Source organism: Triticum urartu, chromosome 5A (genome assembly GCF_056163025.1).
Source record: "Triticum urartu cultivar PI428250 chromosome 5A, HENAU_Tu73, whole genome shotgun sequence".
Taxonomy (NCBI): domain Eukaryota; kingdom Viridiplantae; phylum Streptophyta; class Magnoliopsida; order Poales; family Poaceae; genus Triticum; species Triticum urartu.
In genome coordinates this window covers 553497445-553511595 of record NC_141877.1, presented here as the reverse complement: position 1 = coordinate 553511595, position 14151 = coordinate 553497445, and positions in this window count along the sequence as shown.

The following is a 14151-nucleotide window of genomic DNA, read 5'->3' as shown; positions in this document are numbered from 1 at the left end:
ACGTTCGGCAGGCCGTAAGGCATGCGAACGTAGCTGTGGGGTGGACCCTCGCAACGCCCCACTCGCGAGGGCCAAAGGCGCTCCATAGAGGTGACTTGGTTGAGCCCTGGTACGTCGATGCAGACGCGCAGTCCACCATCCTCGCCTGGATGGGGAGCCACAACTAGTAGACGGCGGCAGCCTCTCATGACTCTTGATTCCTGTAGTTCTTGACTGGCCTTGTTGACGAACTCCTGAGGGTCTGACCCTCCTTGCCTTGCTCCTTCTTGAGGGAAACGTGCTTCGAAACACGCCTCCACGTGGTGCCCAAGCGCCTCCCTCGTGACCTTGGCCAGGTCGGTGGCCCTCCAGGGGAGAGCCCCCAAGCCCTGCCTGAGGAGGGCGCCAGGTGCGCTTTCCTATACGATGGAAGGAGGTTCCCCTTGGGCAGACGTGGGCCCTGAGGGCCTGCCTCCTGAGGGGCCGGTCTGGACGTTGTCTTCTTCTTCTTGGGGGTGGTCTCAGGAAGCCTCCTGCTTCCGCGATCCGGGTCTTCCAGTGACGCGGCTTGAAAGGCTCGTTCCAGGGAACACACTGCGTCCTTCTCTTCACAGGGCACCGTGATGACTCCGCCACTCCCTGGCATCTTGAGGACGTTGCAGCCGTGGTGAGTCATGGCCATGAACTTGGCCAGTGCTGGGTACCCGAGGATGGCGTTGTAGGGCAGGCGGATGTGAGCGACGTCGAAGTCGATGAGCTCGGTGCGGTAGTTTTTGCGTGCTCCGAAGGTGACGGGGAGGCGGACCTGCCCAATCGGGACCGTGGAGCTGTCGGTGACTCTGGAGAAAGGCTTGGTTGGCTGAAGCTGGTCATAGGGCACCTGGAGGTTGTTGAACGTCTCCACGGACAGGACGTTGAGCCTTGCCCCGCCATCGATGAGGGTCCTGGTGACCAGTACGTTGCTGATGACTGGGGAGCAAAGCATCGGGAGGACTCCGGCTGTGGCCGCGCACTTGAGCTGATCTGCTGAGCTGAACGTGATGGCGCACGCCGACCACCTGAGAGGGCGCGTTGCTTCAAGCTTGGGGAGGACTGCATTCACCTCGCGGGCAAACTGCTTGAAGATGCGCTGAGAGGCTGGGGCCTGAGCTCCGCCCAGGATGCAGGCGATCGCGCGCGGCTCCTGGAAGCCCCCAGCCCCCTCATCTTGATGGCGGTCCTCGTTTCTCCTTGGTTGCGGTGGCAGTGGGGGGAGGCCTGCGTTGCCTTGCGGATGATCCTCGCGAGGATGATCCCTCCAGCCTCCCTCGCGAGGCGGGTCTCGCCAGCGATCCTCACGAGGTTGATCGCGATCTTCCCAGCGTCCTGCGTTTCTTCCTCCTCCTCGACCATAGCCCAGCTCTACGCGGTCAGGGCGACGGCCGATCCTTCCTTCTCGCACGGCTCGGAGCTCTTGGCATTCGCTGGTGTTATGGGTGTGGAGGTCGTGGTACACGCAGTACCGACTGCCCCTGGAGGATTCGGGCAGATCTTTGCCCCGCTTGGTGTCTGGTTCTGCCGCAAGCACGGCAGCCCCCTTGCGCTTCACGTCCTTGGCCTTGGGCTTTTTCTCTTCTGGGTCTGCGGCAGGAAGCTCGAGGAGGGAGAGACGCCCTTCCTCAGCTCTGGCGCACTTGGTCGCCAAGCTGAACAGCTCCAAGGAAGTGCACAGGTCCTCATGCATCGCCAGCTCTTCCTTCATCTTGACATCGCGCACGCCGTCGGAGAAGGCTGACGGGTCCGTCCCTGCGGCATGTATCCCTTTTATTTCATGTTGATTAGCTTGCTTTGTTGGGGGCGCCCCTCGGGCTGCATCACCCCCAAGTCGCTCGGGCCTGACTCGGCGATGTCTACCTTCCCAGCATCTGTTTGAATGAATCCACTCCTTGCGGATAATGTGTTTGATCTAGTTGCCTGCTTAACTGACGCCAACTGACGGAACTGCTCCCACAACGGTGCGACGCTTGCGCATGGGTCCGTCCCTGCAACGCCGACAAGCCTGAATGGCTGAGCTCTGGCCGCGGCAGCCCCGCATGGCGCCACCTCGTCAAGCCTTCAGTGCCTAACCTCCCCTCGGAAGTAACCAACGGCTGACTGTCAATTGTCATGGCAACCTCTTGTTCTTTCTATGATGAGTCTACAGGATCTCCTAAGGGAGCTGCGCCAGGCAAGGCCCTTGTGGCGCCTCCTTCACTCTCGTCCGTGCGAACCGCTTGCGCGTTAAAGGGGGGGGGGTGTCTGAGCATCGCGACTCAGGGCTCCTACTGGCTCTCCAGCCCTCACCCTCTGGCCTTGACCACGGCATCGCGACTTGGCATACCAGCGACGGTTGAGACCAGCTCGAGGGCCGGGACCCGAGGACATAGAGCAGAAAGGGAGCAAAGGCAAGAGGGAAGGGGCACGCGAGGACCTCGCCGAGCGATCTCACCCCTGCCGGCGCGCGGACCCGGCCACACACCAGGAACGATCCCCGATCCTCGAGATAAGTCACCGCCCGAAAGCACCGGTTACTGTGGCACCATCCCCGCACCTAATGCAATCCCGTGTTAGCGACGCCGCTCTCCTTTCTCACCAAACGACGGCTGCTTGAGCGCCAAAGGGGACCTCCTGAGCATCGCAACTCGGGGGCTCTTACCGGACCCCGGGTCGCTCACCTCCTGGCCTTGACTATGGCATCGCGACCTGGCATACCAGCGACGGCTGACGTTGCCTTGGGACTGGGACCTGTCGGCGCAGAGCACCAAGCCATCGCGAGGTTCGAAAGGGAGAACTGAGCTAAGACGGAATGAGCAACTCACACGATTCTGCGACAAGGGTTATATTAACAAGCAGGATCACAGGCACCTTACAAGCCCCCTCGGGGCACGTCTTTGATTCCTCGCAGGGAACGGATCCTAAAAGGACGCTAACTACCGCGCCCCTGCAAGAGACGCTGTCATCAACAGTGGGCCGTCAAGCACCAGCACCAACCCCATCCAGATCAGAGTCGGCGACGGCCAGACGAGCCCGCCCTGCTCCAGGAATGGCGCCGGCTCGTGGGCTCGTAGCTATTGTCGCTCGTCTCCGGAGTCGCGAAGAGCTCGCTGGAGTCGCTGGATCCTCCGGCACCTCCGCCGCCTGTGGGGCCGCCAAGGGAGCGGTCGGCGGGCCTAGCCCTCACCGTGGCAGGGTCCTGGCCACCTCTCCCGGGGCAGCACTCCAGCCGGCGCCCGTTCGCGTCGAAGACCTTGAAGAACATCACCGAAGCACCATCGTACTCCAAGTGGATCGTGAGGGCGCCCCTTGTCCTGCAACCCCGGGCGATTTCGCCCCAGCCTCGAGTCATGAACACCTCGCCCGGGGCAACGACCGCGACATCTGCCTCGGTCGCGAAGGTGCTGCAGCCGGCGTGCTGCAGCCAAAGCTCCAGGAGTTCTCCGTGCGGGATGATGGAGGCGAAGAAGGGAGGAAGGCGAATCCAAGACTGAGGAGGCATGGCGGCGTGGAGCACGAACTCTCAAGGGGACCCCTCGGAGTGAACCCCACGAGGGACGACCCACACCTTCGTGACCTGTAGGCGTCAACGACGGTGCCGACCGCGGTGATTGGCATCAACCCCTTCAGGGCCCTCGAGTGGGCGTACAAGGGAAGCGGGAACCCCGGCGGTGGCCGCTCGCACCAGGGCCTCGACACCACCTGATGGACCTCCACGTCCCGGCCCTCGAGCTGGTCTCAGCCGTCGCTGGTATGCCAGGTCGCGATGCCGTGGTCAAGGCCAGAGGGTGAGGGCTGGAGAGCCAGTAGGAGCCCTGAGTCGCGATGCTCAGACACCCCCCCTTTAACGCGCAAGCGGTTCGCGCGAACGAGAGTGAAGGAGGCGCCGCAAGGGCCTTGCCTGGCGCAGCTCCCTTAGGAGATCCTGTAGACTCATCATAGAAAGAACAAGAGGTTGCCATGACAATTGACAGTCAGCCGTTGGTTGCTTCCGAGGGGAGGTGAGGCACTGAAGGCTTGACGAGGTGGCGCCATGCGGGGCTGCCGCGGCCAGAGCTCAGCCATTCAGGCTTGTCGGCGTTGCAGGGACGGACCCATGCGCAAGCGTCGCGCCGTTGTGGGAGCAGTTCCGTCAGTTGGCGTCAGTTAAGCAGGCAACTAGATCAAACACATTAGCCGCAAGGAGTGGATTCATTCAAACAGATGCTGGGAAGGTAGACATCGCCGGGTCAGGCCCGAGCGACTTGGGGGTGATGCAGCCCGAGGGGCGCCCCCAACAAAGCAAGCTAATCAACATGAAATAAAAGGGATACATGCCGCAGGGACGGACCCACGTGGCCTGGGAATAATGTAGCCTGGGGGGCGCTCCCAGCTGGAAATGAAACTTGAAAGATGTCACCTGATGATGACGAGGACGAAGGAGTGTTGGTGCAGCAGACTCGGTGGGCTGCGGAAGCCGATCCTCACGAGCCCCCAGGCCCAGGGGCCTCGGGAGGCTCCGGAGGCGCTGGTGGCTCCTTGCGGATCATCTCCATCTCCACCAAGGCTGCGGAGCGCCTGGCCTTTTGAGCCTCCATGATGCCCCTCATGAGGCGCTGGTACGTGGCAGCCACGTTCGGCAGGCCGTAAGGCATGCGAACGTAGCTGTGGGGTGGACCCTCGCAACGCCCCACTCGCGAGGGCCAAAGGCGCTCCATAGAGGTGACTTGGTTGAGCCTTGGTACGTCGATGCAGACGCGCAGTCCACCATCCTCGCCTGGATGGGGAGCCACAGCTAGTAGACGGCGGCAGCCTCTCATGACTCTTGATTCCTGTAGTTCTTGACTGGCCTTGTTGACGAACTCCTGAGGGTCTGACCCTCCTTGCCTTGCTCCTTCTTGAGGGAAACGTGCTTCGAAACACGCCTCCACGTGGTGCCCAAGCGCCTCCCTCGTGACCTTGGCCAGGTCGGTGGCCCTCCAGGGGAGAGCCCCCGAGCCCTGCCTGAGGAGGGCGCCAGGCGCGCTTTCCTATATGATGGAAGGAGGTTCCCCTTGGGTAGACGCGGGCCCTGAGGGCCTGCCTCTTGAGGGGCCGGTCCGGACGTTGTCTTCTTCTTCTTGGGGGTGGTCTCAGGAAGCCTCCTGCTTCCGCGATCCGGGTCTTCCAGTGACGCGGCTTGAAAGGCTCGTTCCAGGGAACACACTGCGTCCTTCTCTTCACAGGGCACCGTGATGACTCCGCCACTCCCTGGCATCTTGAGGACGTTGCAGCCGTGGTGAGTCATGGCCATGAACTTGGTCAGCGCTGGGTACCCGAGGATGGCGTTGTAGGGCAGGCGGATGTGAGCGACGTCGAAGTCGATGAGCTCGGTGCGGTAGTTGTTGCGTGCTCCGAAGGTGACGGGGAGGCGGACCTGCCCAATCGGGACCGTGGAGCTGTCGGTGACTCCGAAGAAAGGCTTGGTTGGCTGAAGCTGGTCATAGGGCACCTGGAGGTTGTTGAACGTCTCCACGGACAGGACGTTGAGCCTTGCCCCGCCATCGATGAGGGTCCTGGTGACCAGTACGTTGCTGATGACTGGGGAGCAAAGCATCAGGAGGACTCCGGCTGTGGCCGCGCACTTGAGCTGATCTGCTGAGCTGAACGTGATGGCGCACGCCGACCACCTGAGAGGGCGCGTTGCTTCAAGCTTGGGGAGGACTGCATTCACCTCGCGGGCAAACTGCTTGAAGATGCGCTGAGAGGCTGGGGCCTGAGCTCCGCCCAGGATGCAGGCGATCGCGCGCGGCTCCTGGAAGCCCCCAGCCCCCTCATCTTGATGGCGGTCCTCGTTTCTCCTTGGTTGCGGTGGCAGTGGGGGGAGGCCTGCGTTGCCTTGCGGACAATCCTCGCGAGGCTGATCCCTCCAGCCTCCCTCGTGAGGCGGGTCTCGCCAGCGATCCTCACGAGGTTGATCGCGATCTTCCCAGCGTCCTGCGTTTCTTCCTCCTCCTCGACCATAGCCCTGCTCTACGCGGTCAGGGCGACGGCCGATCCTTCCTTCTCGCACGGCTCGGAGCTCTTGGCATTCGCTGGTGTTATGGGTGTGGAGGTCGTGGTACACGCAGTACCGACTGCCCCTGGAGGATTCGGGCAGATCTTTGCCCCGCTTGGTGTCTGGTTCTGCCGCAAGCACGGCAGCCCCCTTGCGCTTCACGTCCTTGGCCTTGGGCTTTTTCTCTTCTGGGTCTGCGGCAGGCAGCTCGAGGAGGGAGAAACGCCCTTCCTCAGCTCTGGCGCACTTGGTCGCCAAGCTGAACAGCTCCAAGGAAGTGCACAGGTCCTCATGCTTCGCTAGCTCCTCCTTCATCTTGACATCGCGCACGCCGCCGGAGAAGGCTGAGATGATGGCCTCCTCGGACACCTTGGGAATCTTGAGGCGCGCGTTGTTGAAGTGCTGGATGTACTTTTGCAGGGTCTCCCCGGGTTGTTGCTTGATGCGGCGCATGTCGCCCACGGCAGGCGGCCGGTCGCGAGTACCTTGGAAGTTGGCGATGAAGCGGGTGCGCATCTGGTCCCAAGAAGAGATCGTGCCTGGAGCCAGATTCAGGAGCCAGGTGCGGGCCCCTTCCTTGAGCGCCATGGGAAACCAGTTCGCAATGACCTTCTCGTCTCCGTTGGCAGCTTCGATGCCCAGCTCATAGAGCTGGAGGAACTCCGCAGGGTCGGTCGTGCCGTCGTAGCGAGGAGGCAGGTTTGGCTTGAACTTGCCGGGCCATGCGACGCTGCGCAGCTCGGCGGTGAAGGCACGGCAGCCTGCTGTGGCCACGGGAGGCCTTTGGCGGAGGAGAGCTTGGTCTTGCGGGTCACCATGCGCTGCAGCTGGGAGCAGTGCGTGGTCTTGACGCGCGGGAGCAGGAGCATGGTCGCCACGCGCCGGAGCAGGGAGCGCCCGGGCAGCTTCTTGCGGGCGAGGGACTTCATGGCAGCTCCGCTCTTGCTGCGCTGGCACCTGACGAAGCGGGTTCCGCCCAGGGGTCACGCGCCTTGGAGCCATGGCGTCTTCTTGAAGAGGAGGCGGCTGGTGCGCCCCCGGAGCTTCGTCGCCCGCGCGGGGCGGGGTGCGGTGCAGCGGAACGGACGGCGCGGGAGAGCCCCCCGCGGCGCGGACGAGCTCGGCGACGCGGTCGAGCCATTCTTCGTAGACGTCGTCGACGGGACGGTAGCGCAGGAGCTCGTTTTCCGCGATGAGCGCAGCTTGAGCCTCCATGGGTGCGCGGAGCGCGCGGGACGAAGAACCAGCTGGTGTGAGCGAGGGAGTAGCGGTGCGGCCGTCTTGCCGCACGGACGGATGCTGAGACGACGCTTGCTGCTCGTTCCCCGCCGGACCGGTGGCGGCGTTGACGGCAGGTGATGGGGAACGGCGAGGACGCCCGCCGACGGAAGCCGTCTGGGCGACGCGGGAAGCGAGGGCGGCCCGGCGCTCGGCGCGGGCCCGATGAGCGTCAGACATGGACGCGATGGTCGGAGGAGAACGGAGCGGTGGAAGACAAATTCCGGCACACCCCTACCTGGCACGCCAAATGTCGGATTTCGGGTTCTGGCAGACCCTTGAGGTTCGAACTCTGGGGTGCGCGTGGAGATTACGCCTCCTACCTACTTGCACCCTCCGCCTCGCAAAGATCTAAGGTATCGAAAGAACAGCACAAGGAACACAAGGTTTATACTGGTTCGGGCCACCGATGCGGTGTAATACCCTACTCCAGTGTGGTGTGGTGGATTGCCTCTTGGGCTGATGATGATGAACAATACAAGGGAGAATAGCCTCGCGAGGGTCTGCTCTTGGTTGGGGCGATGAACTGCTAGGAGGAGTTCAGTCACCTTTCTCTCTCTTTCTCTCTCTGCTTGCCCAGATTCTGGATCGATGCTTCTCTCTGTCTCTGGATCTCTCTCTGTGTCCCTTCGTCCTTTTCTACCCCGGGGGTGGCTAGTCCTATTTATAGGCAAAGGCCCTGGGCCTCTTCCCAAATATTGAGTGGGAAGGGCGCCAACACTTGGCCATTTTGAAGGGGAACATCTGGTACACTTATCCTGACTAAAGTTGGTCCTCGCCTGCCAAAGGCTCTGGTGGTGACGCCGTCCTGGGCTCCACAATGACTTCTTCCCTACCGTTGGACTGGTCTTGGTCTCGTTGCATCGAAGCGGATGCCTTTGTTTGATACTCTCGCCTGCGCTTGCTCCCTTTGCACCAAAGAGGAAAGGAGGACACTGCGCGGGCTGGCACCCGCCTGGCGCCCTTGGTCGTCATGGCTTGCGTCATGGCACCTCGTGAGGTACCCCGCCTTGATCTCTCCGCCTCCTCGTGAGCCAGCCTGATGAGGCCGCGCCTGAGGAAGCTCCGCGTCGTCCGCCCCGCGAGGCTTGGCCCCTCGTGAGGGTCTTGGGTCTTGTGTTGATGAAGATGGGACGTGCTAGGCCCCCTTTGAGCCACGCCGCAGGCCGCAGGCAGGCAAGTCTGGGGACCCCCGTTCCCAGAACGCCGACACTCAAAGATATAGTGTCCAGGTTTCTTGCACTTGTGACATGTTCTCTTCTTGTAGTCATGAGTGGAAGCTTCATCATTTCTTGAGCTGGACCGTGAAGACTTTCTGAAGCCCTTCTTCTTAGTGAACTTCTGGAACTTCTTCACAAGCATAGCAAGTTCCTTTCCAATGTCTTCAGGATCATCAGAACTGCAGTCAGATTCTTCTTCAGATGAGGAAACAACTTTTGCCTTCAAAGCGCGAGTTCGGCCATAGTTGGGACCATAGATATCTCTTTTCTCAGATAGCTGGAACTCATGTGTGTTGAGCCTCTCAAGTATATCAGACGGATCGAGTGTCTTGAAGTCAGGGCGTTCTTGTATCATGAGGGCAAGGGTGTCAAAGGAGCTGTCAAGTGATCTTAGTAGTGTCTTGACGATTTCATGCTTGGTAATCTCAGTGGCGCCAAGAGCACGAAGCTCATTTGTGATGTCGGTGAGGCGATCAAACGTGAGCTGGACATTTTCATTGTCGTTTCTCTTGAAGCGGTTGAAGAGGTTGCGAAGAACACTGATCCTTTGATCTCTCTGGGTTAATACGCCTTCGTTGACCTTGGACAGCCAGTCCCAGACTAGCTTCGACGTTTCCAGAGCACTCACACGGCCATACTGTCCTTTGGTCAGATGACCACAGATGATGTTCTTGGCAGTAGAATCCAGTTGAATGAACTTCTTGACATCAGCAGGAGTGACACCTTCACCAGTCTTGGGAACGCCGTTCTTGACGACATACCAGAGGTCGACATCAATGGCTTCAAGATGCATGCGCATCTTATTCTTCCAGTAGTGATATTCAGTTCCATCGAAGACGGGGCAAGCAGCGGAGACTTTGATTATCCCTGCAGTCGACATAGCTAAAACTCCAGGTGGTTAAACCGAATAACACAGAACAAGGGAGTACCTTGCTCTGATACCAATTCAAAGTGCTTGTTATCGACTAGAGGGGGGGTGAATAGGCGATTTTTATGAAAGTCTTCAAAACATGGTAGTTTCGAAGACAAAAAATAGAAATGACCCTATTGATATGCAGCGGAAGATAAACTACGCTAAGCAAGCCATAGTCAAGTATGCAATAAGGTGAAAGTACGAAGACTAACAGCAGCTAGGTAGTAAGGATCAAGATGGAAGAAGGTATGAAGCCAAACTACGAAAATAGTCAGACATTGAAGACAAATAGGTACAGCAAACAGACAATGACTTCACGAAGACAAACTCTAAGTAAAGAGAGGGAGAGGATAGAACCAGTCACTTATTGAGGACACATGATTTGTTGGACCAGTTCCAGTTGCTGTGACAACTGTACGTCTGGTTAGGGAGGCTAAGATTCAACTCAGAAGACCACGTCTTCACCTTATTCCCCTTGAGCTAAGGACACCCAGTCCTCGCCCAATTACTCTGGTAAGTCTTCAAGGTAGACTTCCAAACCTTCACAGACTTCGTTCACTGGCGATCCACAATGACTCTTGGATGCTCAGAACGAGACGCCTAACCGGCTGGAGGATTCACAGTCCTCAAGTGTAATAAGTCTTCAGGTCACGCAGACAGAAAGACTTCAGTGATGCCTAACACTCTTTGGCTCTGGGTGTTTGGGCTTTGTCCTCGCAAGGATTTCTCTCTCTCAAAGGCTTCGAGGTGGGTTGCTCTCAATACGACAAAAGCCGTGCACTAACTCTGAGCAACCACCAATTTATGGTGTAGGGGGTGGGCTATTTATAGCCACTAGGCAACCCGACCTGATATGTCTGAAATGACCCTGGGTCACTAAGGAATTGACACGTGTTCCAACGGTCAGATTTCAAACACACACGGAAACTTTACTTGGGCTGCAAGCAAAGCTGACTCATCCAGCTCTGGATAAGATTTACTCTCATTGTCTTCGCTCGAAGACATAGGATTTGGGTTGAGCATCACTTCAGTCACTCTGACTTTGTTCACTTGGACCCCACCTAACAGTACGGTGGTTCCTATGACTCAACAAAGAAGAAAAGGAAACAACGAAACGACTCAGTCTTCGCGCTCCATAGTCTTCACTCAATGTCTTCTCATGTCATAGTCTTCAATATGAATATCTTCACATACCACCATTGTCGTCAATGTCTTCATACATTTTTAGGGGTCATCTCCGGTAGGTAAACTGAATCAATGAGGGACTACTACCTATGTTATCCTGCAATTCTCACAAACACATTAGTCCCTCAACCAGATTTGTCGTCAATACTCCAAAACCAACTAGGGGTGGCACTAGATGCACTTACATCAACATACTGAAGTATGGAGAGGCCACCATCAACTAGATGATTTACTAACCCATCAATTTGTCCATCAGCCTTGGCACGCTCAATCATGACTGCTAGCATATCCGCCACTATATTGAATAGCATGGGCGATATCGAGTCACCTTGTCGCAATCCCTTCTTCATTTGAAAATAGTGGCCAAGGTCATCATTGACCTTAATGGCAACATTGCCTCCTGAAACGAAGCTATGGATCATTACGCGCCACTCTGCAGAAAATCCTTTCATTCCGAGAGTCTGTTGAAGAAAGGGCCATTTGACTTTGTCATAAGCCTTTTCAAAGTCTATTTTAAGTACGACCCCATTCAACTTTTTTGATGTAATTCATGGACAGTTTCATGAAGGATAACAACTCCGTCTAGGATATGCCTACCTTTTTTATGCAAGGTAGACAACTATTAGGAAAATTGCCTTTCTAACTTCCTCCTCAGAGTATGGTGCTGTTAGAAGGTTGTTTTCCTCATCAGAAACCTGAGGGATGTCATCTGTTCGAGACTCATCCATCGAGAAGTTTCCTTCCTCTGGGGCTCCGAACAAATTTTTATAATAATTAGTGATATAAGATTTAAGTTGCTCATGTCCCTCAATTGTGCCCTCATCCTGTTGAAGTGAATGAATAAGTTTCTTCCGGTGTCTGCTATTGGCGACGCCATGGAAATATCTAGTATTCGAATCACCTTTCAGGATAAATTGAGAGTTAGAATGTTGGTACCATTTGAGTTCCTGTTCACGTAGCATGCTAGCTACATGTTAATTAATGGAATGCAGTGTGTTCCTTTAAAAAACGCTCTTATATTTGTTTACGAAGGGAGTAGTATCTTTCACCTGATTACTAAAACACTTATGAGCATCCTAGAATGGTACTACTGCTAGAAAGATCTGAACGACCAGATCGCTCCCAGTCCCGATCGTTCCCGATTCCTTCTTTTCGCTTTTTTCATTTCAAAACTGCAATCGTGGGCAAAAAAATAAATTGCCACAGCCAGGGTTCGAACTCGAGTATCCTGGCAAATACCTATCACGGGGAACCACCACACCACTACACGTATCTTATTAAGGTAAATGATAATCATCATACTTGACCTATAGAGTGACGTCACCACAATTAAAACACTTTTTTTGATAGTTTTCGTGCTTTGTCCATGAAACTAATTTCAAGGCATTATCTTCTTCCATTCGATTGTCTGTGCATCCTTTTGATTCACTCATCGAGCGCTAATGATAGCACTTTTTATTTTCTCTGAGCAATTTAGTGGCAGTGAAGAAGAGCTATGGTATGGTGAATGAGTTTGAAAATGTTTGCTTGTGGTGTCTATGACCATGCACATCACATATTTGATGTTATGCATATCAACCTTTTATGTGAAATTTTCAAGAAAAAGTAATTGTCTAAAGTGGGGCTCGAACCAACGACCCCTACGATGTAGCAAAGGTGTATTGACCAACTCACCCTGCCTTGATTGTTGTCCAATAAGTAGAAATATGACAGTTAATCTTTTCTTCACTTTCATATGAGCCAAAAAAACATTTTTTTCTTGTGTTTTTTTGGATTCCTCAAGTTGTCTTGTAGTCTCCCATATAACAACGAGTTGTATACTTTGCCATGTAGCCTCGTTGTAAATATCATGGCAACTTTACATGAGGGACTATTTGGGTTGAAACATACCACGGTAACTTCTGTGCAAATGTTATGGTAATTTGTGCACTGGGACCCGATAACTTATGTATAAATTGTTGGGTAACGTAGCATAAATTCAAAATTTTCCTACGTGTCACCAAGATCAATCTATGGAGTCATCTAGCAACAAGGAAGGAGTGGATCTACATACCCTTGTAGATCGCGCGCGGAAGCATTCAAGAGAACGGGGTTGATGGAGTCGTACTCGTCGTGATCCAAATCACCGATGATCCTAGCGCCGAATGGACGGCACCTCCGCGTTCAACACACGTACGGAGCAGCGACGTCTCCTCCTTCTTGGTCCAGCAAGGGGGAAGGAGAGGTTAATGGAGATCCAGCAGCACAACGGCGTGGTGGTGGAAGTAGCGGGATTCCAACAGGGCTTCGCCAAGCGCTGTGGGAGGAGGGAGATGTGTCACGGGAGGGAGAGGGAGGCGCCAGGCCTTAGGTATGGTTGCCCTCCCTTCCCCCCACTATATATAGGGCCAAGGGAGAGGGGGAGGGCGCAGCCTTGCCCCTTCCTCCAAGGAAGGGTGCGGCCAAGGGGGAGGGAGGAGTCCATCCTCCCCAAGGCACCTCAGAGGTGCCTTCCCCCTTTAGGACTCTCCCTTTTTCCTCTTCTCTTGGCGCATGGGCCTCTTGGGGCTGGTGCCCTTGGCCCATATAGGCCAAGGCGCACCCCCTACAGCCCATGTGGCCCCCCCGGGGCAGGTGGCCCCACCCGGTGGACCCCCGGGACCCTTCCGGTGGTCCCGGTACAATACCGATGACCCCGAAACTTGTCCCGATGGCCGAAATAGCACTTCCTATATATAATTCTTTACCTCCGGACCATTCCGGAACTCCTCGCGACGTCTGGGATCTCATCCGGGACTCCGAACAACTTTCGGGTTACCGCATACTAATATCTCTATAACCCTAGCGTCACCGAACCTTAAGTGTGTAGACCCTACGGGTTCGGGAGACATGCAGACATGACCGAGATGACTCTCCGGTCAATAACCAACAGCGGGATCTGGATACCCATATTGGCTCCCACATGTTCCACGATGATCTCATCGGATGAACCACGATGTCAAGGACTTAATCAATCCCGTATACAATTCCCTTTGTCTATCGGTACGATACTTGCCCGAGATTCGATCGTCGGTATCCCGATACCTTGTTCAATCTCGTTACCGCAAGTCTCTTTACTCGTTCCGTAACACATCATCGTGATCAACTCCTTGATCACATTATGCACATTATGATGATGTCCTACCGAGTGGGCCCAGAGATACCTCTCCATCACACGGAGTGACAAATCCCAGTCTCGATTCGTGCCAACCCAACAGACACTTTCGGAGATACCCGTAGTGCACCTTTATAGTCACCTAGTTACGTTGTGACGTTTGGCACACCCAAAGCACTCCTACGGTATCCGGGAATTGCACAATCTCATGGTCTAAGGAAATGATACTTGACATTAGAAAAACTTTAGCATACGAACTACATGATCTTGTGCTAGGCTTAGGATTGGGTCTTGTCCATCACATCATTCTCCTAATGATGTGATCCCGTTATCAATGACATCCAATGTCCATGGTCAGGAAACCGTGACCATCTATTGATCAACCGGCTAGTCAACTAGAGGCTTACTAGGGACA